The sequence below is a fragment of the Heloderma suspectum genome, chromosome 1 (assembly GCF_057233095.1).
Source record: "Heloderma suspectum isolate Gila_16-S chromosome 1, 16-S_ref, whole genome shotgun sequence".
Classification (NCBI taxonomy): domain Eukaryota; kingdom Metazoa; phylum Chordata; class Lepidosauria; order Squamata; family Helodermatidae; genus Heloderma; species Heloderma suspectum.
The window spans coordinates 271035835-271058877 of record NC_139458.1 but is presented as its reverse complement, the minus strand read 5'-3'; the positions used below and the strand labels follow the sequence as shown (position 1 = coordinate 271058877).

The 23043-nt window shown below is 45.0% G+C and overlaps 1 long non-coding RNA gene across 1 annotated transcript in view; it reads right to left on the bottom strand.

Moving 5' to 3' along the window:
• LOC146359101 (uncharacterized) overlaps positions 1-23043 on the bottom strand; it is a 127109-nt gene that overhangs the window by 38847 nt on the left and 65219 nt on the right. The gene's annotated exons all lie outside the window — the stretch shown is intronic.

The window sequence follows — 23043 nt, the reverse complement described above, 5'->3', positions numbered from 1 at the left end:
GGGGGGGGATCACCCATGTAGATTTGAACCACTGATTCTGAGTGTTTGTGCTTTAGCAGAGCATGCCACATGTTTCCCTTCCCTCAGTTGTTGCTGCTGACTGCTTGAATGTGTTGCCTCCATTAGCGGGGGTAAAATCCATTCTGTCTGTTTCACAATGTGTAAATCCATTCTGTCTGTTTCAAGGCTTCTCGGGTGCCTTTTGTTCCATCGCCCACCCATCGACAGAAATTTGTGCAAATTCACATGTGCAAAAATGTGCAAAGCCCCCCCAAATGCATTTTCACACTTTACCCTATGGGGGAAATGCACATTTTTGGCCAGGTTTTTTTTCCGTATTTTTCTACGACGAAATTTGCGCAAGGTTCAAAACGGTTATTCTGGAAGGTTAAAAAAAACCAGTCCATGGAATCTGCCTGACAGGGGAAAAACCAGTCCACTGAGGAAACCGTGGGTCAGATTCATAAAAATCCAAACTCATTTGGTTCCATTGTGGATTTCTCCAACATCCCTAATGAGAACCAGCCCACCCTCAGAGCATGTGTGTTTGTGCTTTAGCAGAACACGCCACACGGTTTCCTTGGTTTGGGGCTGCTGCTGCCCAGATGTATGTGTTTCCTCTGCTGTGGGTGAGATCAGGGCCAGCATCAAGTATAGGTGTGGCTGGGTGTCTGCCTAGGGCCTAGGACAGGAGCCTCTTTGGCTTGCTTCTCTTCACTATTGCAACTTGTTTGTTCACCTGCCTTTCACTCTGCCCCAGACAACAGTGGTGGTGGTGGTGGTGGTGGTGAGAACGGGGAGCAGTAGATGCCACTGCCTACCTGCTCTCTGCCTGACAAGCAAGCGGTAGCCATGATATGAAGGGATGAGGAACAAGAGCAGCTGGTGACAATGGCAGTGAGAAGGGAGGCTCACTGAAGGAAGGGGCCCCATTGAGGGCATTGCACCCAAGGGCCCTCAAGCCAGCACTGTGGCACATACAGATACTAAGCCCATGGGGGGAATTCAAAGCAGCCAGCCTCAGAGCGTGCGTGCATTTCTGTTTTTGCAGAGCACACCACAAGTTTCTCTCGGCTTTAGCTGCTGGCTCTGTGTTACTTGCATGGGGGGGGGGGGCAGCATGGCAGCCCCAACTTAGCCTGTGTGGATTAACTCCTTCAACGTTGGCATGGCACATGGATGTCATTGCTGGCTCAGCCCGATATTCCACCTGCTCTGGCAGTGTTTCCAGGGACGCCGTGGCCATGTCTGCTATTTTACAGCATTTCTGTATTTTCTGCTTGTTTCTCCCTTGCCAGACTGAGCATGGACTGGATGTGGTAGCTGTTACTTTGCTGTAGCAGGAGCAGAGCTCCAGTTCCAGCATGCAGGATTGATATACGTGGGGACCAGATGGACCCTGGGCCAATGAAGATGGCAGGCATGACTGGAGCTTCACTTTATAGCATGCCCAACTTCTGGGAAAAATGTAAAAACAAAAGAAAATAACTTGCCACCACTGCTGTGGTGTCAGTGGGGGCCCCTCTATTTTATTCGTACACTGCCTTTCTACCAAAAAAATAGAACTCAAGGTAGCTGTGGACCTGTGCCCTGTGGTCCAGCCCCAGCAGCATCACCGGTGTCACATATAGTTTGACCCTAACTGTGCAGTTGAAGCCTACATAATATTGCCTCTCCATGTGGTTAAGAGTGTAACATGATAACTTTTAAAGCCATAAATAGCTTGAGGCCTGGTTAGCTGAAGGAGCATCTTCTCCTATATAAACCTACCTAGACCTTCAGGCTATCTCCCAAGGCTCTTCTCTGGCCTGGGTACCCTCTGGATGAGTTGGGAGAGAGGGCTTTTTCAGTGGTGGAACCTTGGTTGTGGAATGCCTTCTCCAGGGAGATTCAGCTGGCCATTACAGTCTTTTCAGCACCAGGAAAAGAACGTCTTACTCGCCCGGGCTTTTTAGTCCCTCACTTGTAAAGATGTGTTGGGTTTTTTAGATCCTTGTACTGCTGTTGTCCTCCACTGTTGGTTTTACTTTGGTTTTATCCTGTGGCTATTTCAATTGATTTTCGTTTTTATATTATGTTTTATTGTTCTTGTATTTTATGGTTTTACCGCTATGTTGTGAACTGCCCGGATTGCTCTGGCTACAGTGTGTATAGAAATGCAACAAATAAAAATGTATAGGCAGTTGGCTGTTACTCTGTGGATTCTGGCATTCTGAACCCAGCCACAGAATGTATTAAATGAGCACACTGATTCCTCTTCCCCACCCCCATGAAAAAAAAACCCTGCAAAAATGCAAACACACAATTCTTCCATATTAAACTTTTAAACACATACACACATCCTTTCTGTTTAACGGATGTAACATTCCATCTCCATGCGATTATTTTTAATGCTTTCACACATCTTTGTATTGTGATCACAGGCAAATCACCTGCATTCATCAGCAAAAATGTGCCAACCAAACAAGTTGATATACACCCAGGAGCAATACTTGGAAATTCTAGGGAAAATAACACATATTCATTCACTGCTGCTAAGTACATTTTTTATCAAAACTTTCAGAAATGTTATTTGCTTAAATAAACCTTTTTCAGGGAGATGTTCCATAATACAATGTTTAACCTATGCCATGTAATATATTAACAGAAAAACTGTAGCTTACATCCCTATCCCTGACAATTATATTTGCCTGGTATCATTGGGATAGAACCTGTTTACTACCTCCCCAGTGTAAGTTTGTTAAGAAAAGAGATCGTAAAACTCACATAAGATTCCATGGAATGAATGGTCCACCCCACAAGGCATTTGGGGTGCATTTTATTCAGTAGAACTGTTAGGTGATAGGAGGCTGGCAGATTCTGCTGAATTAGGGTATAGGATCTAGATTGGTCCCCTATGTAGGGATGTAAGAATCCCTTACCTCGTTCCGCGTGGGGTCATTCGTTGTGGGGGGGGAGGCACTCTGTTCCTCCCCCCGAAATTCTCCCTGGCTGGCTCCGCTCCACGGCGACTCCGTGGAGCCACCAGCTGGGGCCGCCCGCAGCCAGACATCCAGCCGCTGGGCTGCGCAGGGACGCAAATGGTGGCCACCGTAGCCACCGCCATTTATGTCCCTGTCTTTTGCCATGTTAGGCTATGGATATATTTACGTAGCCTATCATGGCAAAAGACGGGCACAAATGGCGGCCGCTACACAAATGGCATCCCTGCGTTAGCCGTGATAGGCTACGTAAGTATTTACGTAGCCTATCACGGCAATAATGAAGAAGCGAATGGCGGCCGCAGACACGGCCACCATTCACAAAGCAGCACGAACGACACCAGGTAAATGCTCCGTTTCGCGCACCTTTCGCAGGGTGGGGTGTCGTTCTGCCACGGATTTTGGGGGACCGAATACACTGGCATTTGGCCTCACTGAGATCCGTGGCGGAATTCTCTGACATCCCTACCCCCATCACATGAGGTCTGTAGTCCCCCGGCATGAGTTGATGACATGGATTCCAGGGCTTTTTGAAAGGTCTCTGTACAGGCCCAATACATCCTGGCAGGATGGGCTAATCAATCTAGATCTGCCATGAAATTCAGTGAGTCCATCCTGAGATAGATAGATAGATAGATAGATAGACAGAAAGATAGATAGATAGATAGACAGAAAGATAGATAGATAGATAGATAGATAGATAGATAGATAGATAGATAGATAGATGAGAGAGAGAGAGAGATCTCCTGAGCGCAGTTACTGGTAACTAATCATGACAAGAGTTCTCTTTGCTTTTAGGATTTATGCCTTGCTTAAATCTCTGTGTCTTAGTTCACCAGTCTTTAAATAAGGCCCATTGGGACTTGGTACAGACTTGGTGAAACATTGAGGCAGTACAGGAGCGAGAGAGAGAGAGAGAGAGAATGTTAAATTTGACTTAGGATAAACATTTGTCCCAATTATGAAGCATAAAACAAAAATGGGTTTTCGAAGTACCATTATATCACTTTTTCTTTTAAAAACTTTTAAACGAGACCATAAAAGAGTTCCCACCGCATGCTAGATCACACTACCCATCATACTTTCTCATCTGCCAAAACTCACATCGAAAAGCATTCACAGACAAAGGCTTCCCACACACTATAAAGTCTTTCATTTGCTTCCATCCCATCAAAATCTCTTCCTGCCCTACAGATAGTTTTCTGCGCCTCATGTTGGTCAAGCTATGCCGATGTTCAAAATTCTCTAGCTAGCACATATGCACTGCTGCCATTTATTGTAACTGAGCCCACAGTCCTAAACACTCTTATTAGGGAGTGAGCTCCACTGAACGTAGTGGGACTTCTGAGCAGACATGTATTGGATTATATTGTAAACAGTAAAATACTATTGGATAACCTCCCAATAGTAATGCAATTGCAGAACCCCTGATGCAAGAGGAGCTCTACTCCACAGAATACTTTGTACAGGACAGGGGAATCTGTGGCCCTCCAGATGTTGTTAGACTACAACTCCCATCATTAGCCATGAGACTGGCGCTGATGGGAGTTGGACTCTGACAACATCTGGAGGGGCACACATTCACCACTCCTTACTCATATTAATGATTAATCCTCAAGTTAAAAATGTTAGTACCTGGTGAGAGGACTGGGCAGGTGGGCACACAGAGTACCGGGTCACAATCTTCTGTGATATGGTAAGATGTACTGTATTTCTAATTAATTATAATAATAATTTCAAAATTTGCATCCTTACATATAAATTAGCATATACACATTTTATGCAAAACAATGCCCTCTTTTGGTGATACATTTCCTCCTTTTTGGCAATTCATAACTTGCCAAAAAAAAGTGATGAGTTGCCACCCTACTTGTTCAGCACTGAAGACGACACTAAACTAAATACCCCTATGCTTTATCTTTGAGTAGGAAAAAACATGCTACATATTAAAGGTAACATGCACTTTGGCTCCTGTTCTCAGGTCTTCTCAGCACCAGGTGAAGACCTTTTTATTTTTCCCATGCCTTTTAAATGATTTAACAAATATCAGAACTATGCTTTACTCTCAAAAGTTAAGGCTTTACAGTTTTCAACCATGCACCCAAAAACAAGGAAATGATGAGCCAAGGCTCACAAGCCTCAACACCACATCCTTCCTAAGGAGGCAGAAAGTGCAACTGAAATTCTCATTCTCCCAAAGCAGATAAACCATGTGAGCAAGATGGAGAATCTGATATGCAGAGGTAGCTGTGGGGTTGTGGAAAACGGATAACCAACAACTTAGGGCCACCCACTTCTGTCTTTTTAGAGCAGCCTTCCCCACCCTGGTGCCCTCCACATATGGCCCTTCTGGTGGGAAAACCTTAGGGTTTTTGTTTATTGAATTTAATGGATTTGTTCAATGCAGGCATCGAATTGCAGATATTAATTTTTATTCAGTTGGCACCCAAGCCACCTGCAGCCTGAGCTTTACACCATGTCAGTGTCTAAAATATAAAATCAACGCAAGAATTATGAGTTCAAACCCATTCTCAAATTAATAGATGGGCCCCATCAGTTATGCTTGCTCTGATAATATACCAAGACTGAAATCCTATACCCACTTATTTGGGAGTATGCCCCATTGTACTCAATGAGACTTACTTTTGAATAGACACATATATGATTGCACTGTAGATGAATTTAGTTGTACAAAAATATGAAAGTTGCTGGAAACTACACTCGCCTTTTTTTTAAAAAAAAAAACACATTTTATTCATCTCTGATATCTCTTCAGGCTCTGCTGTGTAGCAAGTTTTTAATGCACTCTACTCATTGATTACACTTTGAACCAAGAAAAATACACAAAATGTTACATACTAGCAGCAGTTCCATAAGTTTTGATGGACTTTTCTGTGTACCTTTCTGAAGGGGCAAGAAATCCAAATCCGCCAACGCACAGACAACGGAGCAAAAGACGCCTGACAATCTGCAAAACACACATGGAATGGATTTAACAAAATCCATACATCCCTCCCCTGATGTTGGAGCATCACAAGCAAAGAAGATGTGAGGAAACTGCACAGTAACACCAGTGTTGCCTGAAAGGTAGGAAATAAATTTAGTAAAAACCCTCCAGCATCTGTTATATGAGGAGGCCATTCTCTTCCTCATAAGAACTGCCATGTTAAAATAAACTCTTTATAGATATGAAAACAAAAAGCACAGGAGAAGGTCTCTAAAGTCTTCATTGGCTCAGCTAGGGGAAGATCGCATGCTGGGCTTCCCATTTAAGAAAGCTGCAAGCCTGCAAGCATTTTCCCTAATCCATCATAGGGCGGTATTTCATGTACTCCAGGAGACCAACAAGCTACATTGACCATTTCAGTGTGCTGAATCTACATTGTCCAATTGTTCCACATTCCATTTGCTAGACCTTCTGTTCCATATCCTTAAATAGCTTGACTCCACTATAGAGGATACCGAGGCCAAGGGATATAAGAACAGACTCTTGTGGCAAATCGTTCTTTTCTTAGAAGGGCCAGCTGGATAAAGCCCCACATACAGGTATCCAAGCTCCTGCCATTCACACGTCTAGCTTGGTGGCTCTTAAGAATCAGAGGAGCTCCAACATAAATTGGGATGTATTCTGTTGGATAACATACCTGGTCAGCTGATGTGTATGTGAGACACCAAGATGGGGCCTACCTAGCTTGGAACTACTTAATAACAATTGTGACCCCACCACCCCATTTTAGAGGCCAGAAAAGAATGCGTGTTCACACTGCACATCTTGTTCAGAGCTATTATTTGAAATCCTTGCCCTATTGAGCATATTGCACAATTCCATAAATCTTCCATTAGAAGCATGGGATTGGATGTGGTGCACTTAATCCAGCAGCCTGAGAACCTCAGTGTTCGCTCTTTCTTAAGAAAGGCATGTTTTTAGCCCTTACACCTGTAAGGATAGATGCCTGAAAGTATCTGGCAAAATCTCGTTTAGGGGGGAGGCCAGTGGATTTGATCTCAGTGGGTCAGAGATTCCATTCTGGGTTTTAGTTACACCCAGCCAGAAGTCTTAAAGAGCTATCCAAGGTGCTGGACCCTATTCCCCAAATGGGCTCTTTTTGGAGGGGGTTGGACTCGATGGCCTTGTAGGCCCCTTCCAACCCTACTATTCTATGATTCTATGATTATGATATAACTAAAACCCAGAATGGAATTTCCACCCCACCGAAATCAGACCCCCAGCCTCACCTGCTTGTTTGATTTCAGAAGCAACAGTGGGGGTGGGGGCAAAGTAAGCAGGATTTTCCAAGAGCCAAGGCAGAATGTCATTGCCATGGTTAGCCCTCCATAGTTATAGAAGTCGTGAAACCTTGCTTTCCATGGCACAACATCTGGATTACTTTACCGGAGACAATTAATATTCTGCTTGCTTTCCTTCCATCCGTCCGTCCGTCCGTCCGTCCTTCCTTCCTTAAAGCATAGAATACACATGGCTCTGGCTATGATTTCTTGCAAGGTGATGATTAGGCCATTACTTCAATCCAGAGTCCTCTGCTGCCATAAAGGATCTCTCATGCACAGATCTCATGCACATGAAGGGCACACTGGCCTGCTTTCTCCTTTGCAATGAATTGGTAAGTGTGCACAGCCGAAGAAGTTCTGAGCATGCACTAGAACACCTGGGTATATGCATTAGAAGGATATACGTGAATGTACTATGGAATTAAATTTATAGAAGGAAATAGGAAGCTGTCGTATCCTGTCTGGCCATTAGTCTATCTAGATCAGAATTTTCTAGGGTGCCCATGTGCCCTGCTTTACAGAAGACATTCCTCTATTTGAAGGGCTGCTCAGCCCAAGCCCAGTATAAAGATAAAAAAGCATATGAAGGAATAGCAAAGGCCTTGAAGTTGCTCATCAACGGTTAGCACCTAGACAACAGACTGAGCAAGGTGCACCAGTCACCTGGGCTGAATCTACACATAGCAGTTATACCGTTATCATACCGTTATCATACCATTATCATAACTATTGGTGCCCATTGGTGTCATGTGTCCCAATAGTTATGATAATGGTATAACTGCTATGTGTAGATTTAGCTCTGGTCACCTGGTCAAAGTCTTCCCCACTACACTGAGATGCATTGCATCTCTATTTATGTTAGCTTATTTTTAAATTGCATCTATTTATAAAAATCATCAGATGCCACATTTATGCAAATACAGGTATTCTGTTGTCCTCTTTTTTAAAAATGATGTGTAAGGAGCCACTCCTAGTATTGTCTACACTGAGTGGCAGTGGATCTTTAGAAGTTCGGACAGGGGCTTTCCCCACTCTACCCGGAGATGCCAGGGCTCACATCTGGAATTTTATGCATGCAAAGCTAGGGATGGCGGAGCATTCCACCACGGATTTCAGTGAGGCCGAACGCACTGGCATTCTCCCCCCGAAACCCGTGGCGGAACGGCCTCCCACCCCCCACCCCCCCATGGAATTCCCCCGGGACGAAAGCTTACCTGGGGCGGATGTTCCAGTGGCGGCGGCAGCTCTGGCAGCGGCGGCTGGTCTCTCGGCCGGCTGCTGCAAACTCAAATGGCAGCCACCACGCTGCCTTTATAGGCTTACGTAGCCTATAATGGCAAAAAAACCCACCAAAAAAGTTCCCTTTTTTTCGCTGTTTTAGTCTACGTAAATATTTACGTAAGCTATTACAGCGAAAAAAAGGGGAATGAAAATAGCGTAGTGGGTGCTATTTTCGTTCCCTTTTTTTGCCATTTGCGTACGCGGGGTTTTTTTCAGAAGGCTACCCAGCAGCCGGATGTCCGGCTGCGGGCAGCCCTGGCTGGCAGCTCCGCAGAATCTCCGTGGAGCGGAGCCGGCCAGATCAGGATTTCGGGGGGAGGTGCAGAGCGCCTCCCCCCCACCGCGAATCAGACCGTTGAAAAGGTAAGTGACTTTCATACATCCCTATGCAAAGCATGTGCTCTGCCACTGCACTAGGGATGTAAGAAAGTCACTTACCTTTTCGTAGGAGTGATTCGCGATGGGGAAAGAGCACCTCCCCACAAAATCCTAACCTGGCCAGCTCCGCTCCGCGGCAACTCTGTGGAGCCGCCGGCCAGGTGCATTCACAGGTGTCTGGAGCCGGCAGACACAAATGGCGGCGGCTATGGCGGCCGCCATATGCGTTCCTGTTTTTGGCCGTGATAGGCTACATAAATATTTACATAGCCTATCATGGCAAAAAAACCAGGAACGCAAATGGCGGCAGCTACAGCAGCCGTCATTTGCGTTCCCTTTTTTTTGCCGTGATAGGCTACGTAAATACTTACGTAGCCTATCACGGCCTCCGCAGGGATGCATATGGCATCCCTGCATTAGCCGTGATAGGCTACGTAAGTATTTACGTAGTCTATCACGGCCTAAATGGGGAAGTGAATGGCGGCCGCAGACATGGCCGCCGTTGCAAAGCAGCTCGTATGGCACCAGGTAAGTGCTCCGTTTCACGCGCCTTTCGCGGGGTGGGGGTGGGGGGCTTCGTTCCACCATGGATTTCGGGGGGCCAAATGCACTGGCATTCAGGCTCACTTAGATCCATGGCGGAATTCTCTGACATCCCTACACTGCACTATGGCTCTTGGTTTGAGTGACATGACAATCTACATTGTAGTGTAACCAATACAGTTGGCCCATTCTGTTAACATTTCATGCCACATCCACAGTAGCTGGCCAACAATAACTAGAACGTAGAGCTTCTTAATTAATCTCAACCAATTTTTTTTTTCAAAATACTCTCTCCCTCTTTTTTTTAAAGCACCCAGCAAAAAGAGATAAGAAATGAGAAAGTAAGGAGTGCAATGAATGGCAGCAACTGCTAGATGAAAAGAAATTGAAAATGTGGCTTTGGCACAGACTCATCTGCAATAGCATGATGAATTTGGGCACCACATTAACAGAGGAAATTGGTATGTTAGAAGAAATCCAGAAAAATACAACAAATTATTCAAGGGGCCAGACTGACTGACAGAAAAAAGCCAATATGAATGCAAGATGAATATCATGGCCATAAGACAGCTAAATCAGGGGCAGCAGGTAAATCTGGACAACAATTCTGATCTCTTTTCCCCTCCAGATTCATTCACACAGTAATAATATTTTTGAACAAAATGTTGCATTACCAATTATTATTCCCCAACCTGGTGCCCTCCAGATGTGTTGGGCTACAACTCCCACCATCCCCAGACAGTGTGGCCAATAATGGTTCTGGCTAGGGTGATGGGTCCAACACATGGGGATGGTGCCGGATCAGGAAAGACTGTTCTAATGTGACAGTCTTCTCATACACAAGCAATCAATCCTGGAGGCAGTATATAGCCACACTGGCAACTAGTCATGATGGCTAAACTATCCTCAGGATCAGAGGATGCCTCTAAGTGCCACTTAGAACAACAGGAAAAACAGCAGGAGAGGGCTATTGCCTTCATGTTGTGTTTGTAGGCTTCCCATAAGCATCTGGTTGGCCACTGTAGGAGACAGGATGCTGAATTTGATAGGTCTTTGGTCTGATCCAGCAGAGCACTTCTTACGTGCTTAACAAGACACTTTTATATAACCAAGGATTACCCAAGTTCAGCTGATGGTTTTTCAACCCTGTGCTTCCAAACCTCATTGTATACATTCAGAGAGGTTCATGGAGTATTAATGGAGTACTTCCTTATCATCTAGAAAGCTGGAATTTGGTGGCATATAATCTAAGACATCCTGACTACTAACATGTGGACAATGAAACACTTGCACAACGCTCTGCAAAACAGGGGATTCAGATTGTACCCCCCAAATTATTAAGATAATTTGACACCACACACACAACCTGAAAATTGGTACCCATATAACTCAAGACACCCCCCTAATGGCAGAAAGCGAAGAGGATCTAAAGAGCCTCTTGTTGAGGGTGAAAGTGGAGAGTGCAAAAGCTGGTTTGAAACTCAACATTACAAAAACTAAGATCATGGCATCTGGCCCCATCACTTCCTGGCATATAGAAGGGGAAGAAATGGAAGCAGTGACAGATTTTACTTTCTTGGGCTCCAAGATCACCGCAGACGGTGACTGTAGCCCTGAAATTAAAAGACGCTTGCTCCTTGCGAGGAAAGCTATGGCAAACCTAGACGGCATAGTAAGAAGCAGAGACATCACCTTGCCGACAAAGGTCCGTCTAATGATCAAAACTATGGTTTTCCCAGTAGTAATGTATGGCTGTGAGAGCGGGACTATACGGAAGGCTGAGTGCCGAAGAATGGATGCTTTCGAACTGTGGTGCTGGAGAAGACTCTTACGAGTCCCCTGGACTGCAAGGAGGTCAAATCAGTCAACCCTAAAGGAAATCAACCCTGACTGCTCATTGGAAGGACAGATACTGAAACTGAAGCTCAAATATATTGGCCACCTAATGCTAGGGATGTCAGAGAATTTCGCCACGAATCCAGGGGAGGCCGAATGCCAGCGCATTCGGCCCCCCGAAATCGGTGGCGAAAAGGTCTGCCCCCCCGCCCCCACCCCAGGACGGGACTTACCTTGGGCGAATCCTCCCGGCGGCAGCAGCTCCGGTGGCGGTTCAGCGGCAGCGGCGGCCAGTCTTCCGACCGCCTGCCGCCGCCGCTATTTCCAATAAAAAAACAACAACAACAAAACGTGATAGGCTACGTAAAGATTTACGTAGCCTATCAGGGATAGATTTTTTAAAAATACCGTGATAGGCTACATAAATGTTTACATAGCCTATCACAGCTGAGTAGAAAAAAACACGCGCGTACGCAAATGGCAGAGCCCATGGGTGCCGCCATTTGCGTTCCTTATTTTGGCACATTTAGTCTACGTAAACATTTACGTAGACTACAGCGAAAATAAGGGGAACGCAAATAGCATAGCGTCTACGCTATTTGCATTCCCCTTATTTTCGCCACAGTCTATGTAAATGTTTACGTAGACTAGACGTGCCAAAAGAAGGAACACAAATGGCAGCGCCCATGGGCGCCGCCATTTGCGTACGCACAGTTTTTTTTTTAAAACTCAGCCGTGATAGGCTACGTAAACATTTACATAGCCTATCACAGCTGACTGCAGGGACGCAAACGGTGGCGGCTATGGTCGCTGCCATTTGCGGCCCGGCCGGCCAGGATTCGGGGGTGGACGGAGCACCTCCCCCCTGGCCAGAATTTCGGGGGGAGGGACGTAGCGCCTCCCCCCCACCACGAATCAAATTTCGTTCAAGGTAAGTGACTTTCGTACATCCCTACCTAATGCGAAGAGAAAACTCTCTGGAAAAGACCCTGATGCTGGGAAAGACTGAAGGCAAAAGGAGAAGGGGACGGCAGAGGATGAGATGGCTAGATAGCATCACCGATGCAATGAATATGGACTTGAGCATGCTCCGGGAGAGAGTGGAGGACAGGAAGGCCTGGCGTGATATGGTCCATGGAGTCACGAAGAGTCGGACACGACTTAACGACTGAACAACAACAACAACATAACTCAAGACTTCCTGATTTATAGAAAACTCTAGCCCTCTTTACGTGTTCTCTGGAACAGATGAGGGCTAAAACTGGGGACAGGAATACAGGGATGTTGCTCCACCCCCAACATCCCTGTGCCTGCCAGACCCACCTCTTCGGATTGCCATATTGAGTGGGAAGGTCTGAAGGGGCATTGTACACACATTTGCTTGAATGCAAGAAGAACTCCCCAATCACACTGAGAGTTCTACGCACATTCAAATGAATGTGACTAGAATTCCTCTACAGACCTTGCTTCTCAACATGGCAAAGCCAGGGATCTGAAGGAGAAGGAAGGACTGGTGTGCACAGGGATATTGGGGGGGGGGGCAGCATACTCAGCTGCATCCCTGTCCCCAATTTTAGCCTTCTGAAAATGGAAGATTTGTCTATTTGTCCTTCAAAAGTGACAACATGAAATGAAATGTAGTCCCAAATTGTTAAAGTAGCTACCTTCACACTACCCAGAAATCTGAAATGAGGTACCCATGTAAACCAAGACACACTGGTTACTAGAGATACCTGAAATGAAGTTCTTTCCATCTAATAGTAAAAACTCAGGATGTGGTGCATGTTGTTGTTCAGCCGTGTCCGACTCTTCGTGACCCCATGGACCATAGCACGCCAGGCCTTCCTGTCCTCCGCTCTCTCCCAGAGTGTGCTCAAGTTCATATTCATTGCATCGGTGATGCTATCTAGCCCTCTCATCTTCTGCCATCCCCTTCTCCTTTTGCCTTCAATCTTTCCCAGCATCAGGGTCTTTTCCAGTGACTTTTCTCTTTGCATTAGGTGGCCAAAATATTTGAGCTTCAGCTTCAGTATCTATCCTTCCAATGAGCACTCAGGGTTGATTTCCTTTAGGATGGACTGATTTGACCTCTTTGCAGTCCAGGGGACTCGTAAGAGTCTTCTCCAGCACCACAGTTGGAAAGCATCCATTCTTCGGTGCTCAGTCTTCCTTATAGTCCAGCTCTCACAGCCATACGTTGCTATGGGGAAAACCATAGCTTTGATTAGACGGACCTTTGTCGGCAAGATGATGTCTCTGCTTCTTACTATGCTGTCTAGGTGTGCCATAGCTTTCCTCCCAAGGAGCAAGCATCTTTTAATTTCATGGCTACCAGTCACCGTCTGCAGTGATCTTGGAGCCCAAGAAAGTAAAATCTGTCACTGCTTCCATTTCTTCCCCTTCTATATGCCAGGAAGTGATGGGGCCAGATGCCATGATCTTAGTTTTTGTAATATTGAGTTTCAAACCAGCTTTTGCACTCTCCACTTTCACCCTCAACAAGAGGCTCTTTAGATCCTCTTCGCTTTCTGCCATTAGGGTGGTGTCGTCTGTGTCTCTGAGGTTGTTGATAATTCTCCCAGCAATCTTAATTCCGACCTGTGATTCATCCAACCCGGCATTTCTCATGATGTACTCTGCATATAAATTAAATAAGCAGGGTGACAATATACAGCCTTGTCGTACTCCTTTCCCAGTTTTGAACCAATCGGTTGTTCCATGTCCGGTTCTTGCTTCTTGACCCTCGTACAGGTTTCTCAGGAGACAGGTGAGGTGGTCTGGTACTCCCATCTCTTTAAGAATTTGCCAGTTTGCTGTGATCCCCACAATCAAAGGCTTTAGCATAGTCAATGAAGCAGAAATATATGCTTTTCTGGAATTCTCTTGCTTTCTCCATGATCCAGGAAATGTTGGCAATTTGATCTCTAGTTCCTCTGCCTCTTCGAAACCCAGCTTGTACTTCCAGTAGTTCTCGGTTCACATACATGAAGCCTAGCTTGTAGGATTTTGAGCATCACCTTGCTGGCATGTGAAATGAGCACAATTGTACGGTAGTTTGAACACTCTTTGGCGTTGCCCTTCTTTGGAATTGGAATGTAAACTGACCTTTTCCAGTCTTGTGGCCACTGTTGAGTGTTCCAAATTTGTTGGCATATTGAGTGCAGCACTTTAACAGCATCATCTTTTAGGATCTTAAATAGCTCAGCTGGAATACTGTCATCTCCACTAGCTTTTTTGTTAGTAATGCTTCCTAAGGCCCACTTGACTTCCCTCTCTAGGATGTCCGGCTCAAGTTCAGTGACCGCACTATCATGGCTATCAGGGACATTCAGATCTTTCCTGTATAGTTCTTCTGTGTATTCTTGCCACCTCTTCTTAATCTCATCTGCTTCTGTTAGGTCCCTGCCTTCTTTGGTCTTTATCATGCCCGTCTTTGCACAAAATGTTCCCTTAAGATCTCCGATTTTCTTGACAAGATCTCTAGTCTTTCCCATTCTATTGTTTTCCTCGATTTCTTTGCACTGTTCATTTAAGAAGGCCTTCTTGTCTCGCCTTGCTATTCTCTGGAACTCTGCATTCAGTTGGATATATCTTCCCCTTTCTCCCTTGCTTTTCGCTTCCCTTCTTTCCTCAGCTCCTTGTAAAGCCTCATCAGACAGCCACTTTGCAGCATCCTAATGTAGAACAAGGACACCTGTATGTGAGATGAAATACTGGCCTGTGGGAGCTCCGTTGCCCCCTCAGAGAGTTGTCCTTCTTAGGGTTATCTGTGCTGTTATTCTGAACAGACAATTCAGTGATACTCGGCTGCTCGGTGTAGTAGGCAGATTTGTATCACATAAATAAAAGACCACCACCGCTTTGGAGCATCCTGCTCCCGCCTGCAGTCCCCCAGCGAAGGATTTCTAAAGCAGCAGACACTCAAAAAGAAACCTTTCCATAGCAGAACTACAAAACATTAAAAACTAAATAACAGAAAACTATAATAGAAAGAATTATTTAACTTGGAAGACTTACAAAAGGTAGGAGAAAGAAAGGAAACTGACAAAAAGGAGATTTATACAGATTTGGGAACATTGGATTATTGGAGGGGGGGGTTAAGTAATTTTTTGCCATTTGTATCTCCAATTTCTCTCTTCTCCTCTTGTACGTACATAAACTGGCATTTGTTGGTCCAAATGGGTGACTTTGGAACATAGAGACCTGCATTATACTGAGACAGACCATTAGTCCTTCTAAGTCCAATATTGTGAACACTGAGTGGTAGCAGCTCTCCGGGGTTTCAGGTTGGAATTTTTCCAGCCCTACCGTGAGACACCATGGATTGAACCCGGGATCTTCTTCTTCATGCAAAGCATGTGCTCTACCATTGAGCTGTGGCCCCTACAGCTAAGCACCATAGATAAACCTAAGAATGGCATCTCACAGATAATGACCCAGTTGGCTATTCTCTAGGTCAAGGATGGGTGACTTGTGGGCCACCAGTTGCTGTTGAGCTGCGACTCCCGTTATCCATCACCATTGGCTATAACCTAACCTAACTCCTGTTCTATGGTATCTTCAATGCCACTCCAAACAATTGGGATATACAAAAGCTCTGAGATTATTATTTTGAAGGCCAGAGATCAAGAAGTAGCCAGGAAAGCATCTATAGACTACAGTGATTAACCTGACAGGTGTTTCACACATACAAGTAATTACTTGATCCTGCAGCCATCCAGTGATAAACAGTAGTATCTGAATTGACCCTTACATCCACTTTTGCCGTGCCATGGCTGTGTCAGGGTCAGCATTAGGGCAATCCAAGGGGCAATCCGAAGGCAATTTAAAAAAACAAACAAATCAGGCAACGGTCAAAGGCACTGTTTTACCAGACAAGAGGGAGCGTTCCAAGAGAGGTCTGAGAAGTAACCGAGGTCCAAACACAGATAAGCAGTCAGATACATATCATACAATACACAGACCAAGAAGCAGGAAGTCAGTAATGCAGCGGTTCAATCACAAGGCACAGTCAGGGATTCGCAGCACTGGAGCTGGTAGAACAACACTGTTCCAGCAACCCGTAAGCTCTGGCTTATATAGCCAGAGCTTCCAAAGCCCCACCCAGGGCTCAGCTGCAGTTCATTACAGGCCCTCTGGCAAAAGTCCTGCTCATGAGGAGGGCCTTGCTCATTTCCTCTTGAGTCCTCCTTTGTAATTGAACACTCCTTTTCAAAGGAGCTCTACTGGCCTGCTTCTTGAGGCAATGATGTTCTCAGGGGCTAAGGGGTCCCTCTGCCTCTTGTGGGGATAGACCTGCTGCTATCTCTCCTGAGGGCCCAAGCTCCTCCTGGTTTTCTAACATGGGCTGTTCTGTGGTGTTCGTCAACTCTGGCAGCTGTAGCTTCTCCTCTGAAGATTACTCCAGTGGGGGCATGACAACATAGTTTTCACTCACAGGGTGCATCTGCTTGTCATTCCTGTTATGACTAGTATAACTTTGGAACACATATTCTTGTGTTCCTTACCATTATACTGAGAGACCCAGAAGTGAGTCCACTTAATCATGTTGGACTTATAACTACACACTGATATAAGCCACTCCTCCAACATACAGGTGTCATCGCAGCAGCAGCTAACCATTATGAGTGAAAATTATAGTACCAGGAGTCAGTTCTGCCTTCTCTTTATGATGAAATGGATCTCTGTATTATACAGTGGATATAATCAATTGCACAGCTGTTCTAAAAACAGATGATTCTTGTTACATGGTTTCTTAGGTTTCTGAAAGTCATGTGCAGGGTTTCTGCTCTGAGTTCTATTAAATGTCAGTGTGAATCCTACCAAAAAAACAGTCTCCACTCTGATAATTAGAGAATGTTCATTGCATATAACTGGGCAAACCATGTTATATAATGCAATGATGTGTTCCACAATTGTTTTCAGCGGCCCTTGCTAGACTGAAGGGCACTGAAAGGTTAGATAACTGGATGTTAAATAAATGGATTGATAAAACTTAAACACAGGTCAACAATTAAAAACCAAGTGTTTTATTCAGTTACAGAAATCACTGCTGAATGTTTATATGTAAGTGTCAAGTGCTGGCCATTAGAAACAGGCATACACTGGATGCCATTTGACTTTATTCTACCTGATTATCCTGAAGGGTATGTCTGATCAAATCTATGGAAAATATAACTTTAAAAAGTTATACAGAACTGCTACAATTGAACAGCATTGGTTTATGAAATATTTTCTTTTAGAATTTAAGACAAAGTATTTATATATTGTTATCCAGCCATTACTCCCCTCAAAATTATTTCTAAAAACTATGTAATAAGAACACTTTTATAGAAAGACTAGAGATATTAAAAAAATGTCTGGAAAGAATGAAGGCATGGGGCAAAACATTGTTTAACCCTCTCAGTAGGGATGTTAGAGAATTCCGCCACAGACTCCAGTGAGAGTCTATGGTGGAACGGACTACCCCCCCCACCCCCCGAAATCCCCCCAGAACGGACCTACCTGGCAGTGGCAGCTCATCTTCCGGCCACTGCCAGGCTGCTGCGGCCGCAAATGGCAGCCATCATAGCGGCCGCCATTTGCATCCCCTGCATTAGGCCGTGATAGGCTACGTAAATACTTACATAGCCTATCACGGCAAAGAGCAGGGCCGCAAATGGCGGCCGCTACGCCATTTGCACCCCCGCTCTTTGCCATAATAGGCTACGTAATTATTTACATAGCCTATCATGGCAAAAGGCAGGGACGCAAATGGCATAGCGGCCGCCATTTGTGTCCCTGCCTTTTGCCGTGATAGCCTACGTAAATACTTACGTAGCCTATCACGGCCTAATGCAAGGTCGCAAATGGCAGCTATGATGGTCACCATTTGCTGCCACAGCAGCCTGGCAGTGGCCGGAAGATGAGCTGCCACTGCCAGGTAGGTCCGTTCTGGGGGGGATTTCGAGGGTGAGGGTGGGGTAGTCCGTTCGGCTGCGGCCTGCCCTGGCCAGCAGCTCTGTGGCCTTGCTGCGGAGCGGAGCCAGCAGGGGAGGATTCCGGGGGGGGGAGGGACAGATCGCCTCCCCCCCCCCCCAGCAGACCCAGGCAGCGGACTGGTAAGTGGGATTCGTACATCCCTACCTCTCAGTAAGATTCCCAGCATAGTTAGTTCTTTCATTCCTTATTAAAATTATTGATCTAAACTATATGTTACTGATATACATTTATGTTCAATTTCCCAACATGTGAGTAGACTCAGCATTGTGCATTCTTGACAGAAAATATGCATTCTTTACAGCATGGGTCAGGGGTATCATTAGGACGGGCCTACCTCAGTGCGGGCCCCAGATCTTTTTGAGCTGTGCCCTGGATCTTTTGAGCTGTCCTAATTGCCTTTTTTTTTTTTTTTTTACATTTTCCCATTGACTTGCATTGGAAAACAGAAACAGCTGTGGCTTTTTTATTTTGTATTATATAAATACATGAAATTTGGTGACTTGGTAGCTCCCATGGAGCTGATTGAACCTGCCCAATTTCAGGGTGTTTGGTCCAGTGGCTTTCGTGCTAGTCACAGGTAAAATTTGCTATTTTCAAGAAAATCTGTCAAAGCAAAGAGATATATTTTGTGTGCTTCCACATACATGCATGGAATTTGGGGACCTGGCAGCCCCTATGGAGCTGACTGAACGTGCCAAATTTCACACAGATCCAATGGCTTTTATGCTAGCCATGTGTCACGTTTCCTTTTCTCAAAGACTAAAACAAAAAGTAAAAACTGCCAGGCCACACAGGGGATTAGAGATCCTAATCAGAAGGTGTTTAAGGTGACCATTAGGAGGTCACTGTCCCTAATCTTTGGTGTAGGGGTTTTTTTAGGTGCAAAAAACCTCTCTCCCCCTACTTTTCTCCTCTTACATGCCCACTGTTGGGAGCTTGCCTGCAATGAAATTTTGAAGAGGGAGAAGGAAGTGAAGAATGTACTTCATGTGAAATACTGGTATTTCACACAGTACCTTATTTTACTGCCCCAAAGTGAAACCTTTGGCTTCTGCAGAAGTTTAGTAGCTTCACTACAGCAAAGGATCCAATCAGCCTCCACAAACTTCTTCTTCCCCCTCCACTGTAATTCTTCTAAATTACAGTAGGACTCAAATTATTCCAAAGGGATGGTTAGGACTACATGTTGTCATGATCGAGGAACTGCTGAGGCTTTTAAATAGGTTCTACAGTTTTAAAAAAAAAGCTAGAAAAAGCTCTCTGCCACCTCACCTCATAAAGTTAATTCAAGTACTGCAATCCTTACAAACCCTCCACAGCCTCCTACATTCCTCTGAAGTACTACCTCTCTGAAAGGAGCCACTTGGCTTAGGGAATTCTCTCTACCCCACCCCACCCCACCCCTGTGTACATTTCCAATCACCATTCTTATTTTCTTCTTCCGTCCCCTATCCTGTTTTTTCTTTCTCTTCTTTATTCCACCCAGAGCATATCTTGAGGAATTCTTAAAGAGAATTCTCTTTGGTGAGCAAGATAAGTTCTGAACTGTATTTGACTTTATACAGACAAGAGGGCTGGTTTTTCTCCTCCTCACTCAAGTCTTTGAGAAGAGTGGGTTGACATGGTTGCAGAGAAACAAATCTGGGGCTGTTTTGTTTGTCAGTTGTCACTATCCAGCAATAGGAAGGGCTGTAGCTCAGTGGAAGAGCACATGCTTGGCATGCAGAATGTCCCAGGTTCAATCCCCAGCATCTCCAGGTAGGGCTAGGAAAGAATCCTGCCCGAAACTCTGGAGAGCCACTGCTGCCAATCAGTGTCAGCAATACTGTGCTAGGTGGACCCAGGGTATGACTCAGTACAACGCAGCTTCCTATGCTCCTATGAAGAGAAAGCTTTAATTAAAATAGGAGTTTTTGGTTGGTCTGTTTTTAGGTGGAGGGGAGATAAATACTGCTCATTTATACAATGCTATGTATGCCTACTCAGAAGCCCCATTATGTTTAATGAGGCTTACCTTCTGGAAAGTGTGCATAGGATTCCAGCATGAGTTACTTTTGCAGGGAGGTTTGCACCTTGATGTTCTGCATGCTTACTCAGAAATAAGTCCTGAGATGTGAGCATGGTATTGCAGGCTGTATTGCCCCAGCCATGGGCTGCTAAGGTTTGGAGGTGCCGAGATAATGATAAGCCAGATCCAGGTTTGCTTACCAGGAGACTTTATTGAGTACTTCTAGCACACAGGCGTACCCAATGGTTGGATCAGGCAGCTTCTCTGAACCCAGAGCCAAGGGGTGAAATGGGTGTAACCCAGTCACCTGCAGTTTTAGAGGGGCCTAGAGATCCATAGTGCTATCTTTAGGTTCATTATAAGTGCAATTTTCTTGCTAGTGGGCCTCTGAGCTTGTGAGATGAGTCAAAGGTCGGTATCGCCACCTCAGCACATTCCATGCTAACGAGCTACCATTTATCTTATCAGGGCCTAGGAAGTGCCTGAGAAGTAAGGCTCTGTTTAGGCTCTGTTTACAGGTGGCTGTGCTGGGAAAGTTCTGAGTGTTTTCCCTCTGAACAAGCACTGTTGGCCTGTTCTGGGAAAGTTGTAGATGAACGCTAATTAACACTTGCTGCTGTCATGCTGCCTCACTACTAACATGTATGGTATAAAACCCATTTTACCCCTTGGCTCCGGGTTCAGAGAAGCTGTCTGATCCAACCATTGAGTACCCCTGTGTGCTGTAAGTACTCAATCAAGTCTCCTTGTAAGCAAACCTGGATCTGGCTTATCATCTTGGCACCTCCAAACCTTAGCAGCCCACGGCCAGGGCATACACAGGCTTAATACAGTGCCTACCCAATTCCATCTAATGAATTGACTACCCTTTCAGCTCAGTCCTATGCATGTTTTGTCATTTGTGGGTTTTTTTTTTCCATTTTGCATGAACTCTAGCTTCAGTGGTGAAGGGAAGGCATTCAGTACATGCTCAGAGTTTCTCCATAAATGAGCCCTAGTTTTGAAAACAGACTCATTGGCTGAAACCTGGTGAAGTCTTGGCACAAATGAAGTTATGGGGATGAAGATACAGTGACAGCTTGTGCATAACAAGGAGGAGGTAGAGGAGAGTTACACAAAACAAGAGATCTGTTTTTATGAAGAGTTGCTGGAGGATGGTAGGATAAGGAGGGATGTTGCATAGAAGGGAATAGAATTGGTAAGGGGAGGATGTAAGTACTCAGTAGTGAAAGAAAAGCATTCTGCATATACTCACAGGCACTCTGTATTTAAGAACATAAGAAGAGCCATGCTGCATCAGATCAAGGTCCATCTAGTCCGGCATTCTGTTCACACAGTGGCCAACCAGATGCCCATAGGAAACCCACAACTAGGTTGCAACAGCACCTTCCCATCCATGTTCCCCTGCTGCTAATATTGGTGAAATGTAAATGAATTCTAGCCATTCTAAATTTGCATGCATGTATATCCTTCAGAAACTTTGCAGGTTTCTTACCTGGGAGACACCTCTAATGACCTGTGTATTTTCATACAAATTTACCCAAAAAACTATTGGGGAAGGGGTGAAGGGAAAGCAAATCACTCCCTCCCCCAAATTGGAGAACTCCCCTTCCACATGAACTGCTGCACCTATCCTTCTGAAACTTTCCTGGTTTCTTATTTAGGGACAACTTTAGGCTGTCTGTAATTTTCAGAACAATGGTCCACAAGAAAAATAAGGAGAGAAGTTATGTCCTCTTTTGGAGACCTCAAAATGTCAAGGCCACCCTTGCACAAAAACTCTTGTGGCTATCATTCTGAAATTTGGAGACATGATCTCCTCTGATGGGGCAATGAATCCTGAAACGTTTATCCAACTCTTCCAAGAAATAAAATGTTATTGGCAGTTCCCTTTAAAAGAAAATCAAAATATAAACCCTGCAGCTATTTTTTGACATTGGGCAGGTATAATCCCCTTCTAGGGAGCTACTGTGCCTGAAATGATCATCCAGTTCTGACCAAGGGGAAAAAGTTACAGTTTTTTCTTTAATTTCCAATGATAGTCAACAGGAAGCGTAAAGACTCATTTTTCCCAAACTTAACTCAGGTATGGTGCTGACCTGAAATGGTCCGACTACAAATTGGCCTGAGCAGAAGCGGGATGTTTTCCAAAATGCTGAATCGGGGTCTGAGTTCAAGTGGGGTGGTAGGGTCAGTGCACACTTCTTATGTATGTATGTGATCTATACATACATGCAAGCACACCACATGTACACGCCCCCCCCCCCACACACACACATTAGAGGTGTGCTTAGACTTGGATATATTACATATATGCAAATTTGTGTTATGGGCCTGTGCCGCGGATCTTTTAAGAACCTAGCAATGCCCCTGGCTTGAGTTTTGTTTTTCAGAGTCCTGTGTTTCTGAAGCTGTAGCAATCATTTAATGTAGGTGTAATCTATTCAGACAATAATTACAAATTTACTGAGTTTACTTTTAAAAGTTTTAAAATATAATCATAATTTTATGAGCAAACTAAGTCATACATAAACTAACTTTAGGAACAGAAAGGCTGCTTTATGCTCCTAAAGCAGCCCTCCCCAACCTGGTGCCCTTCAGATGTTTTGGACTACAGTGCCCAACGTTCCTCATCATTGGCCATGCCACCTGAGGCTGATGGGAGCTGAAGTCCAAATTATCTGGAGGGCATCAGGTTGGGGAAGGCTGTCGTAAAGCAACGAAGTGACGTTAGATGTGTAAAGA